The 14,749-nt window shown below is 41.4% G+C and overlaps 1 protein-coding gene across 1 annotated transcript in view; it reads right to left on the bottom strand.

Annotated features, from left to right (window-relative positions):
- LOC121892290 (beta-1,3-galactosyltransferase 1-like) overlaps window positions 1-14,749 on the bottom strand; it is a 104,580-nt gene that overhangs the window by 47,198 nt on the left and 42,633 nt on the right. The window contains exon 2 of the mRNA XM_042405238.1: window positions 10,207-10,262. The gene's annotated coding sequence lies outside the window, so the exon portion shown is untranslated. The remainder of the gene's footprint in view (window positions 1-10,206; window positions 10,263-14,749) is intronic.

A 14,749-nucleotide genomic window follows, 5' to 3' on the forward strand; every position in this document is an offset into this window, starting at 1 on the left:
TGATTGTCTAAAGGTTCGGACACAGCCCCAGCCAACACCGATGATGGGAAAGTGTAGGAGGGGCTTTCAGATGCTGTTCAACCATCTGACAAGCACCCTCGAGGCCCTGAGGACCAGGGAGCAAAACTTTTATTCTATTCTGATCTACTGGATTCCTCTGATTCACCATGTACGAGTGATGTTCCAACAAAACAGAAGTGTTAAAAGTTAAAACTGCTGACAGCTCATGCTGGTGACTGACTGCTTATGGACTCCTCACAAGAATGTGTCAGCCAAAAACTTTAAATTAGCAGTAAAGTGAAAAACAACTTGGAGAGGGGGATTCACTCCACTGATTTCCAAACAAAGGCAGCTCACAACCTTCACTTTAAATGAAACTTTCATTTGTCAAGAGATGCTGACTGGCAAGGACCGGCAGGGCTGTCTCTGCTCAAGTGGATATGCATTACCACTCAACGAAAAACACAACAGTGCTCCAACACGGCACTGCTCTATACAGCGCTGCACTATGCCGGTGTCAAAGGCCGCTGTAAACACTATTTGCTGCTTCTTTCATAGATATTAACCTTCCAAACAGGAAGTGACCATTATTTGACCTCCTGGGGGGGGAACAGAAGGCTCGTCCAGCCTACTTCACAGCCCTGGCTTTGTGGTAGAAGGTTAAAAGCTACAGCAATAAAACCTGCGAGCTGAGGTAAATACCACCTCCACATAGATAGGTTAAGTGCAGGATTGTTTATTGATCTTATTGATATCTGTAATGGCCGCTTTTGATGTCTTTAACCTGCTCAGAGTAAGATGAGTGGAGTTTAACATGAAGGTCAAAGCAGCTTGCAGAAAAAACATGGGAATCTTTACATGCGCACAACTCTTTCCAATTCTGCCAGAAAGGTAAATATTCCTCTTTACATGAGTGAATATTTAGTAATATTACTTTATGAATCCACAGAGAAGTATTGGAATTGGAGACAAAACGATAAAGATAGTTCTCTCTTAAGCCTCATGTGCTTCCTGAGGCATGCAACTTCAAAATTCTTCAAAATGTTTGACCTTCAACTAAAAATATCAGCATAGCCATCACCTCCACAGAACACAATGAGCTGGACAAATGTGCAGCTGAACCACAGATTAAAAAAAAAGCAGAAAGAAGAAGTGGTGTCAATTAAAGTAAATAAGTTCATTGAATGATCAGTGGCTCATTGGTCCACTGATCCCACAGATGTTAAAGCCAAACTGAAATTAATCTTCATCTTTTATAAGAAATGAGTATATATGTGTGCTTGGTTTTGACTTGTGTACTTATTTAAAGTTGTATTTACCAAAAAGAAGAAATAATTACTATTTACTATTACTATTAATTAATATTAGTAATTTTTCTGTAGTGACATTAGATCTTCCTGCTCCAGAGTGTAAATGCTTAGCACAGACTGACAATGTCAATACTGTCATTTGATTGCTGCAATATTTGTGTTGGCCAGAACTAAAAATAGTAAATATAATATCACTTCAATTCCAGTGAGAATTGGAACACAAGCTGGGGCACCTACATCGTCCATCTGTGATTCGATCACTTCTTACTTACTAGTTACTCCAATACTCTGTACATTACTCTGTGATGCTAACAGACCCATGAAATAAAGACAGCTAATGCCAACTATAGACCCCTCTCTTTTCTATAATGTAGGAACAACATAGTACTGAGTGTGTGGGGGCTGCCAATGAGTAAGCAGGTGCTGAAATAAATTTAAAAAATGACATCTAGAGGCAATCAGTGCTAACTTTAAGAAACTTCAGTAACTAGCTTCCACTTTCTGAGTGGAATAGAGACTTGATAGGATGTTGCGTCGTCCTAAATGTTGAATACTGTGGGACCTTAAATCAATGATAGTTAAAACTATGTGAGCTCCTTGAAAAAGATGAAAAAATGTCTTGTATCAGTATTTGTAGGAAATGTAGTATAGCTTTCTCCAATAAGTATGGAAGTTGACAGTGTGTCACCTAGTAAGATGATGTCAAGCGTTGCCATGGGAAACACCCACCCAGAGGCCTACATGTTGTTTCCAACAGTTTTACTCACTTTTGAAAAATCACAAATCTGCACAACAGCTGCAGTATAATTATAGTTCATACTTCCTTACACAAAAACAGTGAGAAGAACTCAGTTTCAGTTTGACTTTAAATGATTATTAATCAAACTATAAGGATGAAATAATAACTGCAACAGACCCTGACATGTTTCCTAAATGACATTGTGGCTATTGATGGAAATATATTAATTCAGTGGACGCACAGTGATCTACACTGGGTGACTGGCAGTTTTGCTGACGCTACGAGAGCTGTCTTGAAGCAGCGTCGTCCACCCATCAACACGTTAAATGAAACCCCATTTACATCAACCACTCGACCCTGGCGTGATCTTCAGCCCGGTCGATCCCAGATATGATTTGGAATCAGCAGAGGGAGTCCGACAGGTGAAGTCCTGTGGGGAAGGCTGCTGTGATTCAGACAAGACAAATAACTCTGGCCATTAATTAATCACCCTTCCATCCTACAGAGCACTTATCTGAACCCCGACACACATTATAAATCAACAAGCGCATGGTGGAGGAAAAACTGAAGCGAATCCACAGTCTTCTGTTTTTTTTTGTTTTTTTTAAGCGGTGAGATGTTATTGCTGGAATCAGGGGCTTCTCGCTGCTTGCCAATTGAAACCCCACCACAGTTTCATTTATTCTGACAAGTATAATCTTCTGAGATTGCCCTTTCCCGCTGTGATGTTTGGAAAGCTTATAAAAGACTCACTTCATTGATCCGAAGACACTTAAAGAGGCCTTATTGTTGTTCCCATGCCATAATCACAAATAGACCCTTTGAAATGGAATAATGCCAAACAATGCCAGTCAGTGAGCAAGTCAACCATGCAATACAGGCCTAATAGTCTTATCATTACTTGAAAATTGTGTGGTCCATCTGTGTGCGTGTGTGTGTGTGTGTTACTGTCTTCCTGTCTGTAAATCTGCCAGCACTTCAAGTACAGCTCGTTTAATGTAACCAAAGAAGCTGCCATTGTTGAGGCAGTGTTATGGAAAAATACAACAAACTAAGTTACTATATTCATTGACAATCAAAGCCTTTATGTAGACTTCTTACAGTCTCACACCAGTCTGTCTCCACTCATCTGTCCTTCACTTCCCACTGCACCAAAATGGATCCCCCCCTGAGGCCAGTTTTCAGGGTTTACGTTCTTAATGGCTCACAATAATTCAACCTTGATTGATCAGCGAAATCGACTAATGAGTTACAACCTCCGCGCAAAGACGGAGACGTTAATCTCAGAGGCTTCTCCATGACTGTATTAAGCATTGTGCTCCTTATATGTCTAAGCGCGCGGTCAGATAACTCACTGCCATTGGCCGGGCCGAAGCAGATACCTCATCACGGTTGGCGGCTGTTTACGCTGAACACACAGGGCTGGGAAACCGTGCGTGACAAACTGCGTCCTGCGTTCGCACTTCATCGGGGGCGACCGCTCGATGCAAGGACAGCCGGGGAAGATGTATGAGTCGGCGGTGTAATGTATTCATAGAGGAAAAAGATGGAGAAATTGGTCTTGAGACATGATAAAGCGCCTGCTGAAGTGTCTTTGATGAATTATGATGAAGCTATGCAAATAGCTCCGGCAGCTGGATCTTCCAACGTGTACTGTTCAATTAGCCCGTCAACTGTGGTGCTGCTGTAGACTAACGCTGGAAACGGGTGAGCAATGAATATGTCCATTTCTACAATTCATACCAGTTTGATACCCAACATTATAATGACATCATAAGCAATATTTGTTTGGTGCAGATATCAACAAGGACATATATTGGTGCTACGATTGGCCAAATCAGTTATCAAGCCTAGCAGTGAGACAAAGACACTCAAATCTTTTAATATAACACTCAGAAGGTTGCAACTAAAACTACCTAAATGCATTAAATAGAATGCACGTAGTGTATTTGTTTCTGTTTCACTAATCAAATAAGAGAAATAAGAAATCAAATCCTCCAGCACGTCAGAAAAATCTTGAGGGTTGATCGAATATTTAAAAGGGACCGGGGTTTATAAATGAAAGAACTGTATTAAGTGATGCAAAATGGACTTCCTTTTAACTGTTTGCACATAGTCATACAGAATTCACAGTAACTCCCAGAGTCCTGATCTGGGAAGCAGGGGGAAGCAGTTCAAAGACGGCTGCATTGCCTCTTAGATACAGACTGTTCCTCCCCAAGGCCCATCAACACATTCCGCATGGCTCTTTTTTTTTTTTGTGGTGACAGAAATATAGCTTCCACTAAATATTTCACCATCATGAGGTTATGCATGAATCACTCATGCATTTGGATTTTACATTCATGTTCCACAGTGCGATTTGTGTGGTGCAGAAATTTCAGCCAGCCCTTTGTAGTGTGTGATTAGACGCAGCTTTGAAGCCTAGTTTGTTTTCTTTCCTTGTAGCCAGTGAAAAAGATACTGCAAAAAATATGGTCCAGGCATCCACTGGAACCAGATGGGTGTTCGTCCTCATTGAAAATCTCCTATATTCCAATTAGGATAGTGTTTCTCAACGTGGGGCAGTACCACCCTCCAGGGGGTGTTCAGAGATCGTCAGGGGTTGCTAGAAGCAGTATTTTTGGAGTTGAGGTGTTCTTGGGGGGCATTTGTGAGCTTTTTTTCCAACAAGGCTAAAGGAGAGGCTTTTTTTTCCTGAATCGCTTGCACACAGCTTTTCATTGTTTTCTATGGAACAGCATGCTCCGGTGCTTTAGGCGCATCCCTCCATCAAAGGGCGCACCTCAACTCCTTACCCAGCTCTCTGGAAGAAGACCAGGCTGCTTCTTCTTGCTTTCCCAGTAACATATCTCGGGGATTCAGCCAGGTCCTCCACATGCAGTCCAAGTACCGCACTTGACTTAACAGCCTCAAGCGCATTACAGCTGAAACTAACTTCACTGCAACCCACAGTGAAGGAACTGGCAGAGAACCACCAAACGCAAGGCTCACGCTAACTTTCAAATCAATTAAGCCAGACGTGTGCTTGCCACGGGAGACGGGGGGTCACATCCCTCCAATATTTGAAATTGAAACAACATCAGCTCCCCCCAGAAGCTGAAAGAAAGCTGTTCCCTCAATATTCAGTGTAAAACCGACCCCAAAATGAACATGCATGTGTATCATTCACAGAAAACCTCCTGCGTCTCGTTTGTGTTCATGTTAACAGCAACAGTGACCACAACAGCTGCGAGCGTGGTGCCAAATCTTGGGTCTGTCCTGTAGGTCCCGAGGGCTGCCACTGCTTCAGCCCGGGATTCGAGCCAAGCCGCATATTTCTGCTCCTCAAAAATGCTATTTTAATGTAACAGAGTGGAACTTAATGTGGAGCGACAGGGGGGAGGGGGAGAAATATGGTGTTGCACATAACCAGATGCATACAGGCACACAGGCCATAAATGTATTGCAGGCAGTAAAGTTAATGTTTACAGTGAGCGGAGCAGTTTCTAGTGTTTCAGGCTTTCCCCCATATTTCAGCACAAAGATTGGTCCATAATGAAAACTGCGGAGAGCACAAAAGCCTCAAATTGCATGTCTTTACTCAGCAGAGGTGCACACACACACAGAGAGAGCTCTCCACAATCACAAACCATCTTTCATGTATTTTGCTTCTTTTACTTTGCAAGTATTTCACATCTATAACCTACTGAAATTTCTACTGAAATGTCCATCAAAATACAGCTATCAATGTGACTCAGGCAGCTCTGAAACATGTTAGAGTAATGTCTGAATTTTACAATATGTTGTTCAGGTGTCACTGAATGAATCCAGGATGTTGCAGAAACATCAGTACTGATGTTCTGTTTGTTGCCCACAGTTGGCAATGAGTCAGATTCTTTCCTTTGACTTCATTAAATACCTGCAGCATCACCCAGCAGCTGAAACGATTAGTGGGCCTTTAAATAGAGAGATGTGTGCATTTACAATACACACATGGCACAGCAGTAGTAACTTTATTAACACTGGATCGGTCAGGATCTGACAGTAATTAATGTCAGGACATTTTTATTTTAAATACCTAAAAGTCCAAGATAAGCTTAAAACCCCATACCCTATTGGTCCACCCCAATGTCTGATTGAAGATTTTTACCTTGAATTAAGCTTATTTCCTTCTACTGTTAGGGTTACCCTAAGATAAATAGGTCTATGATATGGGATAGCCTACATATCCTTCTGCTTTTTTTCCAGTAGCCTCAGACTTATTTCTTGGTATGCTGCATTTGTTTTCTGTTGGAACAATTAATAAAAATGCTTCTTCTTCTGCACCGGCACAAAATTCTGATTGGATGCTATTTGTGATCAACGGATAATTAGACCTAGTTAAAGTTTGAATGTCAAATTTCTAACCGTTGCATTTGTTTAACACTCATAAATATATTTTCTATTCACATGACTTTTTTGTTCCCTTGGAAACTAATGTTAATGATATTACAACTGTCCAGTTAAAGCAAATCTTTTGTCTAGTCATTTGTTTAGTCATTTGGCATTCAATGACATGCTTTTAATGATATAACACAGAATAATAATCAACATTAATTTTCAGGGAAGACAATTAGCCTACATTTTAATTGATGGGGGGCGGAAAGGGATCTGGATAATGCATCCGGGGCACTGGCCCAAAAAAGGTTGAGAACCACTGAATTAGGATATAATTTCATCTTGAAGCTTTCCTCATTGATGGATTTAGAAACTGGAATTTCGGTGTGATTAGTGCTTTGGATTTCATAATACAGCTGAAAACACAATGTGTCTGGCTGCAGAGATGCTGCAATTAAAAGTGACATCATGTTAAAATACTCTTTAAGGCTAGAAAATGCTAATTATATGCAGATTAGTAATATGATTCATGTATTAATTTGGCATGCTGAGTGGTGATTAGGTGAGTGGGAGTGAGCAGCAGTCACTAATGCTCAGCAGTGGCTAAAAACAGTATGGTGAGTGGAAGCAAAAGCCGGTTATTTCCTTTTGACTCAGTATGGGAGATGACCTTTCCAGAGAGTCCCTGCCTGTGGCGCTAAGGAAGCCTGCGTACGAGGGGGATTTGGACTTCAGCTTGGAGCATGGAGCATGTGACATATGTATGCTAACTGTTTGTGTCTCTGTGGGCTATCACAGACACTGGCAGGGAACTGAGAAGGAAAGACGCAGAGGGGAGAAAGAGCAGCCAGAATGACAGTTGTTCTTAATGTGTTTTTTTTAAAAGACATTATCCAGATTTTCTTTCGATGCCCGAGAGCAACACCAACATGCATCTTCTTCATGACCTAGTTAGAAGTATGACTTAAGTTAAGACTTACTTAACTATGACTGAGACAGTATATACAAGGGCGTAAGTTTGGTTTCAGAAGTGGGAAGGAAGCAATGAGATCAAAATTTCTTCAATCCAAAATAAAAAAGTGAATGTTATTTCCTGTATTTATAACATTAATATACAGTCAAAGTGAAATCAAAACTCTTCTTGAAGTAAGAAAACTTCATTCAAAATCCCACTGAGATTTGTAGAAACTTAAATAACTAAAAAATCTGCATTGGATCATAGCCTTTCCATAACATACATAACAGTATGTCCATATGTTTAGACAGGGACGGTAATAAAGAGTTTTAAGAGTTTTAATTTTTAGTTGCTTTTAACAAACACCCACAATCCCTAGAACCACGCATATCATCTTTTTGACTGTGCTTGAGTCGTAAATCAAGTAGAAACCGAGTGAACCCCTGGAGACCTCTTGTTCAGACTCCTACTAATTAAGCCATGAGCTCATCTTCTCTTTAGCAGATTACATGTCATTAAAATGTCTAACAGTAACAATCTGACAATAGCATGAAAACATTATAAAAATAAACCGTTACAGTTAAATCAAGTACAGGGGCGGAGTGAAACAATGCAGAGTGACCCACCTCAACCAGTAAAAAGTTGCTGAAGAGGTCATATATCCCTAATTTGAACTTCCAAACCAACAAAACCATAAGACACACAACTGACAAATCCACTAAAAAAATTCTCATTTCTGAAAAGTAACGACAAATAAATACCACATGGACTCTTTCATCACAGTTTGTAAACTAAAGAAAATCTTGATTAATATACTTCCTGTCTCTCTGCTTCCTCCTGCCCTTATCTCCTAATCACTGGACTGACTGCTTTGTGGAAGCTTGCAAACTTTACAGTGGATTATAGAAGTACAACAAGCCTGACTTTCATCTAATTGATCATTTTATTTTTAATAACTATCACAACAGTACATGATACCTCCATGTTCTATTACTCAGCCCCCCTCTGCACCATTTGATCGTTTCCTAAAATCCTAATTAAGTTTACTGCCTAATTTTGTCATTACAATCATAACTTCTATCTAATCAATGTTTCAGATTCAGTGTGATGGCTGAGATGGGCAGCTCATGATAAAACAACATTTAATGAGTATTCCTCCTTCTCCTTTCACTTTTTGCTCTCTGTTGTGTGTACAGTGCTTCAGCAGGATATGAGATATGGAACTATACAAAGAACAGGTCAGATCAAGGTAGATATCACTTTGGTGTGTGGCATCTTAGCCTGCAGCAAGGCTCAGTATTATTAGCCCACAATACTGGCCTAGAGGTTCTCCTCATTGCAACACTTACTCGGTAAAATAAGTTTGGTAAAGCTGTAACTTAGAAAAGGTTTTGTTCAAAGTGGAAAATTCACTACTGATATAAATATCATTAAAAGGGACCAATTATGCTAATTTCCAGCTCTATATTTTATTCTGAGACTTCACTAGAGTAGCTTTGCATGTTTCACAGTTCAAAAAACTTTATTTATCTTATACTGGCCCTTTATGCAGCATCTCAGTCCAGCCTCTGTCTCTAACAGGCAGCCTTAGCTCCTGTCTCTTTAAGGCCCCTTATGAGCCCACCCTTCAGGAAGCCAATCAAGGGGCAGCCGTATCAGTCGTGTTAAGTTACTGTTGATGAAAACCCAACATTTCCTGCTTTTGCCGCTTCATATTAAAGCTTTTAAATGACTAAATAACAGGAGACTTTTAGTGTGAAGAATTTACAGGAAATAAAATATTGTCCTCACTGAATTAGCAGAGCTTCGTTAGCGGCGCTAAAAACTAGTTGAAACAACAACATATGGACATATTTGGAGCTCTTTGTTCAGCAAATCAGTTAGAAATAATGCAGGGAGGAATAGTACAGGCAGAAACAGCCACAGTGATGATGATGTTTGATGAAGAGCTGCAGACAACCAGCACACCTCCAACAGGTAAACTACTTATTTTACTTTGCCCGTCTGTGTAGTCATGGTTCGGCGTGACTACCCCCAAAACAATGGAAAAATGCCTGCACTGTTAGCAGAGTGGAGCAGTAAACTCTGGTGCTATGCGTGGAGCAGATGACCATATAAAGATATTGGTCACAAGGCAACATCAACTCGGGCTGAAAGTAGAAAAAAAACGCATTCAGAACAGTCTGAAGCTGGTGCTTTTTGCTCACAGGGATTACTTCAACATACAGGTACCTCATTATTTGACATGTTTAACATAGACATCTGACATAAAAATAAGAAAAAGCATAGTAGGTCCCCTTTCAAATTCTGCCCAGTTTTCAGAATTGAAAACAAATGCAAAAAGCCAACTTTCATAATTTGACAGATTACCAAAGGTGTCACCAAAATCAGAAGTAGGCTGCATGGCAAAAGACAGAGTACAAAGCCCATCTTAAAGAGTGTTGCTAGAGCGTGTGGAGCAATAGGAATGACTTAAGATGAGCTGACATGAACCACTGGGATGCACCATGTTTTCTGTTCAATAATTAATTTAGCAATTCCCTTTGATAACAAAGGGAGAGCAGGATACTTAAATGCATGGAAGGGTGATAAAACCTCTGCTTCATTAAACAGCAACATTGAAGCAGTGATCCACAGAGCCAACAATAACTTTTATTCAAGGCTTCTGTTTCAGTTCTCAGTCTCCCCTGGCTTTCTTCCAGCAGAGAGAGCTCTGTGAAATATAGGACCGCTCTGTCCACCTATTATGAAAGGCCTTTTAAAACCAGAAATAGGCTACATCCCTGACTGAGCAGCGATTTGACAAACGGACAGGAAGCTGAGGTCAGTGTAGCATACCATACCTGACACAGCTGGCTCTCATCCAATGCAATATGGGCTCTTTCTCTTCATACCAACTCTGTAAAAAAAAAGAAAGAAAAGGAAAAAGTTAGAGCCAGGTCAGGAGAGCTGATATGAGACTTTGGGAAAGAAGGATATTGGGAAAGGAAAAGAGATTAGATGACACTGTGAGGGTGATATGAAAGATGAGGGAAGTAAGTGGCTTTAGGACTGTTTTAACATATCAAATAAACAATGTGTAATCTTTAAAAGCATCTCTTAAAACATGAACAAATGCATTTTAATTTAGCTCGGTTGAACCCATTCTGTCAAAAAATAAAACAATGAATAAGCATCGTACATGACGCTAGAATTTTCAAATAGCAGATATGCACCCCTTCATGAAAACTGCATAAAGCCTAAACTCCACTCAAACGTATCTTGACAAAGACCATGAGGAAAGTTTTTAAGTGTAATCAGCCAATGGCTCATCAGTATGCTGCAGCCACCGTCGCTATCTCAGCCTAACTATGGCAACAAACAGGCGGAGAAGGTGGAAGGGTCGATTGATGTATGCTCTTTCATGAGAACTTATCATTCAAGACCCACTTACGCCCGGAAAAGGTCAAATGAAATTCTCTCACATCAAATTGAGTTTCTCACTCGATTAATAAGCTTCAGTGGCAGATGCCGCGCCGCGCCTACACAAAATGAATTTCAAAATGCTTTTGGGTTTTCATTTACCTTGAGGATGACACTGAACTGAGATAACACAAGTCTAATTAAATATTCCAAAAGAAAATATTTCAATTACCAGACTTGGCACAATCAACTCTACTTTTGTGTTTCATATGTATTCATATATTTAACTCTGAAAGCAAAAGGTAGGAGTGGTGAGCAGCTTATGCTCTGTGTCAGTGTTAGATGGCTTGTATACGAAGCAAAGCAGACACAATGTCTGCATTTCATATCAGACATTATTGAAATTGAAGTATGGAAAACTAAAGGAATCCTCATCCATCAAGTCTATAGATGTCATTTTTATTGAGGCAGCAAAGTGATCATTCAATGTGCGTCAGGCAGAACTATAGTTAAAATGTGACCTATTGTTTATTGAATTATTACTGAAAAAAAAAAAAGTCACACAAAAATGGTAAATGCTTTGCTGCTAAAAGTTGAAATTTGGACCTGATGATGGTGCTAGATGAAAAGTTAAGGGATCACCAGAGTTCACAAAGACCATTAATGTTTGCACCATACTGGAAGGTGATCAAACATTGTTCAAACCAACCAAAGGTGAACCTGCTGTTTGCAATACATTTCATGGCAACCATTCAATAGATATTCCAGTCTGGATTGAGGACTGACAGACATCCACAGAGACCCAGCACTAATGCAAAGAGAAAGTCAAACAAAGTATAGACCATCATGGTGTGACTATCACACCGCCATCAATGTTACAAGAGAGAGGGAGGAAACACCACGTCAAAGTCAGGATGGAGCCCTGTCACCGCTCCTGCTAACAGGCAGAGAGCAGTGCGCTCTGGGTAATTGGAAAGAACTTCCTGCCCTCGGACTTGAGTGGCATGTCTCGGCCCTGGCGTGAAGTCAGTTACCCGATCGGGGCTTGGATACACCGAGCTGTCAGCTCAGCTCCGGAGTAATCACACACCTCCATTAACAAGCCGCTCACGCACCGCCACGGCACTCGGAGAGAGGGAGAGCGGTGTGCACACACACAAGATGAACAAACACAACCGTAGACACAAATGTGCATGTAATGGCGTACGCGCTCGTGAGCCCACACGCAGATACTCTGGGGAGGCGGCTGATGAGCAATCACCTTGCAAATTGGCGTATGCAGAGAAATACTTGTTAGTGCATTACTAACACGGTTTGGTGGCCTTAGCACAATTCTGCTTTACTATAGAAGTTAATTCAGACGTTTTCTTCATACATTTACATCAATGTGGAAACGTGCTTCTCTTCACTATTAACATAATTTTTCTGACGCTGGAAAAATTCATGCCATTTGGAATGCATTATACCCCCCCGTCACCGTGCTAATCAGCATAATATGAATTATTGCTATCATTACAGTGGGTGGCCGAGAAATAACAATAGGTCTTAATTATTCAACAACGAGGAATAATAAAAGGAAAGCAAATGCACCTTTAGTTTCTGCTGCCAACAATAATTAGAGTTTGTATCTCTCTCCCCTTTAGGAGCAGAAACTAGGCTCGGTTTCTCTGTTGTGGAAATTATTTCTAAGGTTGTGATGAGTGATGAGCTTGTTTTTTTCCCCTCCCTAAATATACTTGTGTTTTTTTCTCTGTGAGGGCTCAGTGCGGAAATTGCAATTAGAGCCCAATAAAAATGTGCTTTGCAATAGTTTTCTCCCAGTTATACTTTCAAGTGTGTGATTATTGTTGTTGCTGTGAGCCATTAGAGGGATGATTGGGAAGGTAATTTTGGTCGATTTCAGTACATGTTTTGGTCCCAGTTTTGAAGTTCATGTAGGTTACATCATTAAACCCTTTTTGATATGGATACTTTATCATAATGGAAATATTACATGTTATTAAAATTCCTAAATGTGTTTGTGTATTTGCTGTTTTTGGAGGTTGTCCTGATTAACACTGATGAAAAACAGAAGAAACAGTGCTCTGGATATAGTGTTGTTCTGCAGATGATTCTCAGTCATCCAGGTCTTTCTGGTATATCCAAGAGTGTTGAGTCAAGTCAAGCTCTGCACTTTAGGATATGTGTCTCATCATGCACTTTAAAAAGGTCCAGGAAACTATAATATTAGTTAATATTGTATAGAAATGGTACTCATTTAGTTTTTCATGATGAGACCGATGAGACGATGGCGGAGGATTTGGTGCCAAAGCAAAGAGCAAAAGCGCCTATTTGCCAATATTTCAGCTTTCAACCCAATGCTAATATGGAACTTGATAATGTTAATGAGGCAATATGTAAACTTTGCCTGATGAAGGTGGCAGCATCTAGAGGAAATACCTCTAATCTACATACTCACCTACAAGTGCACCACAAGAGTGAGGCTGCCAAAATGGGCCTTGCAGCAAAAGCACAACTGGAGAGGCTAGACACACAGCCATCTATAAAGTGGCACCTTTGCGTGATGTACAAAATATAAGAAAGACAGTGAGAGGTGGAAAGCATGTACTGACACAGTGACCAAATACATCTGCAAATAAATGGTGCCTTTCAACACTGTTGAAGTCGTTCAGAGACCTCTTAACTACACTCGACAGCCAGTACGAGGTACCAGGGCGGACATATTTCTCCACAACAGCCATCCTGCGCCTACAACCGTGTCCAGAATGAGCTGCAACAGGCCATCTCAGCTATTGAACACTTTCCCCTCACAAGACATGTGGTCCAGCACAAAAACAACACCATACATGTCACTGACTTTACATTTTATTGAGACAGAGTGGACGCTGCTTTCTGAATGACTGCAAACAAGCTTTTTGCCAGAGCACTACACCGCCGCTAACTTGGCTCTGCAAGAATGGGGATTAGAGGAGGGTGAAGTGTCTCACGACGGACAGTGGAAGCAACATAAAAGCGGCTGTTCTCAACTTAGGCTGACCCTGGTTGAGCTGCTTTGGACATAACCTGAACCTTGCTGTATCCAACACCGTGGACAAGACGGAGAAAGTGCGCACAGATCGTGCCCTGGCAGTCTGTCGCACAATCAACGGCATGTTCTCTCACAGTTGGATAAGGAGACGGGAGCTGCAGAAAGCTCGCAGGTCGAGCATAAAGCCAATGTGAGCATCACATGGCAAGACTTAAGTTAACTCTGCAAAGTATGTGAAGTTACCAGAAATGTAAAATAGCTATGTTAGCGGCTCTGAGAGACTGTACAACATGACTGGTGTGGCTAAAAAAAAAAAAAATCACCTGTTGCTGTATCCAGTTCTGCTGAAATTCCCACTGCACACACATTTCTCTTTACTTCACACAATTGTCACTTTGAATAAGCTCTGTGTGTCCTGGCTCTCACCATGATCTTAGTGTTTTCTCCCCATTTCTGTCCCCCCCCCCATCTGTGTTTGTGTATGTCCTTGTGTGTGTCCGTGGGCGTGGCTACAACCTCCTCCTCCTCCTGTTCAACCTGTGACTGGCACACCTGCTCATCATTACCTCATCAATTTTACAGTACATCCACACCGGCTCTCCTTCCAGTCTTCACCAGATTGCGCCGTCACCCCCCGGTGGAAGTCAGATCCTCGGGCCGGCTCTCCAGTGTGTTTTTGTTCTTTAAGTATTTTTTCACTGTTCTAACTGCGCGTCTCCCCTGCGCTCCAGAACTCCTCCTTGTGTGCCTCCCGGCCTGCTCCGTTCAGCAGTCATCCGCCTGCCTGCCAAGACTCCTCTACAAGCACGCTCATTACCGAGCTCTCTGTCTACCTGCTCGCCGCTCTGCTTTCCTCCGAGCACCTGTCTGCCTGCCCACTTCTCCACCGCCATCTCGAGCAGCTCCACTCCTGCCTGCTCAGCCGCAGGTTCAATCACTCCCCGCTGCTCCGCTTT

The sequence above is a fragment of the Thunnus maccoyii genome, chromosome 24 (assembly GCF_910596095.1).
Source record: "Thunnus maccoyii chromosome 24, fThuMac1.1, whole genome shotgun sequence".
Classification (NCBI taxonomy): domain Eukaryota; kingdom Metazoa; phylum Chordata; class Actinopteri; order Scombriformes; family Scombridae; genus Thunnus; species Thunnus maccoyii.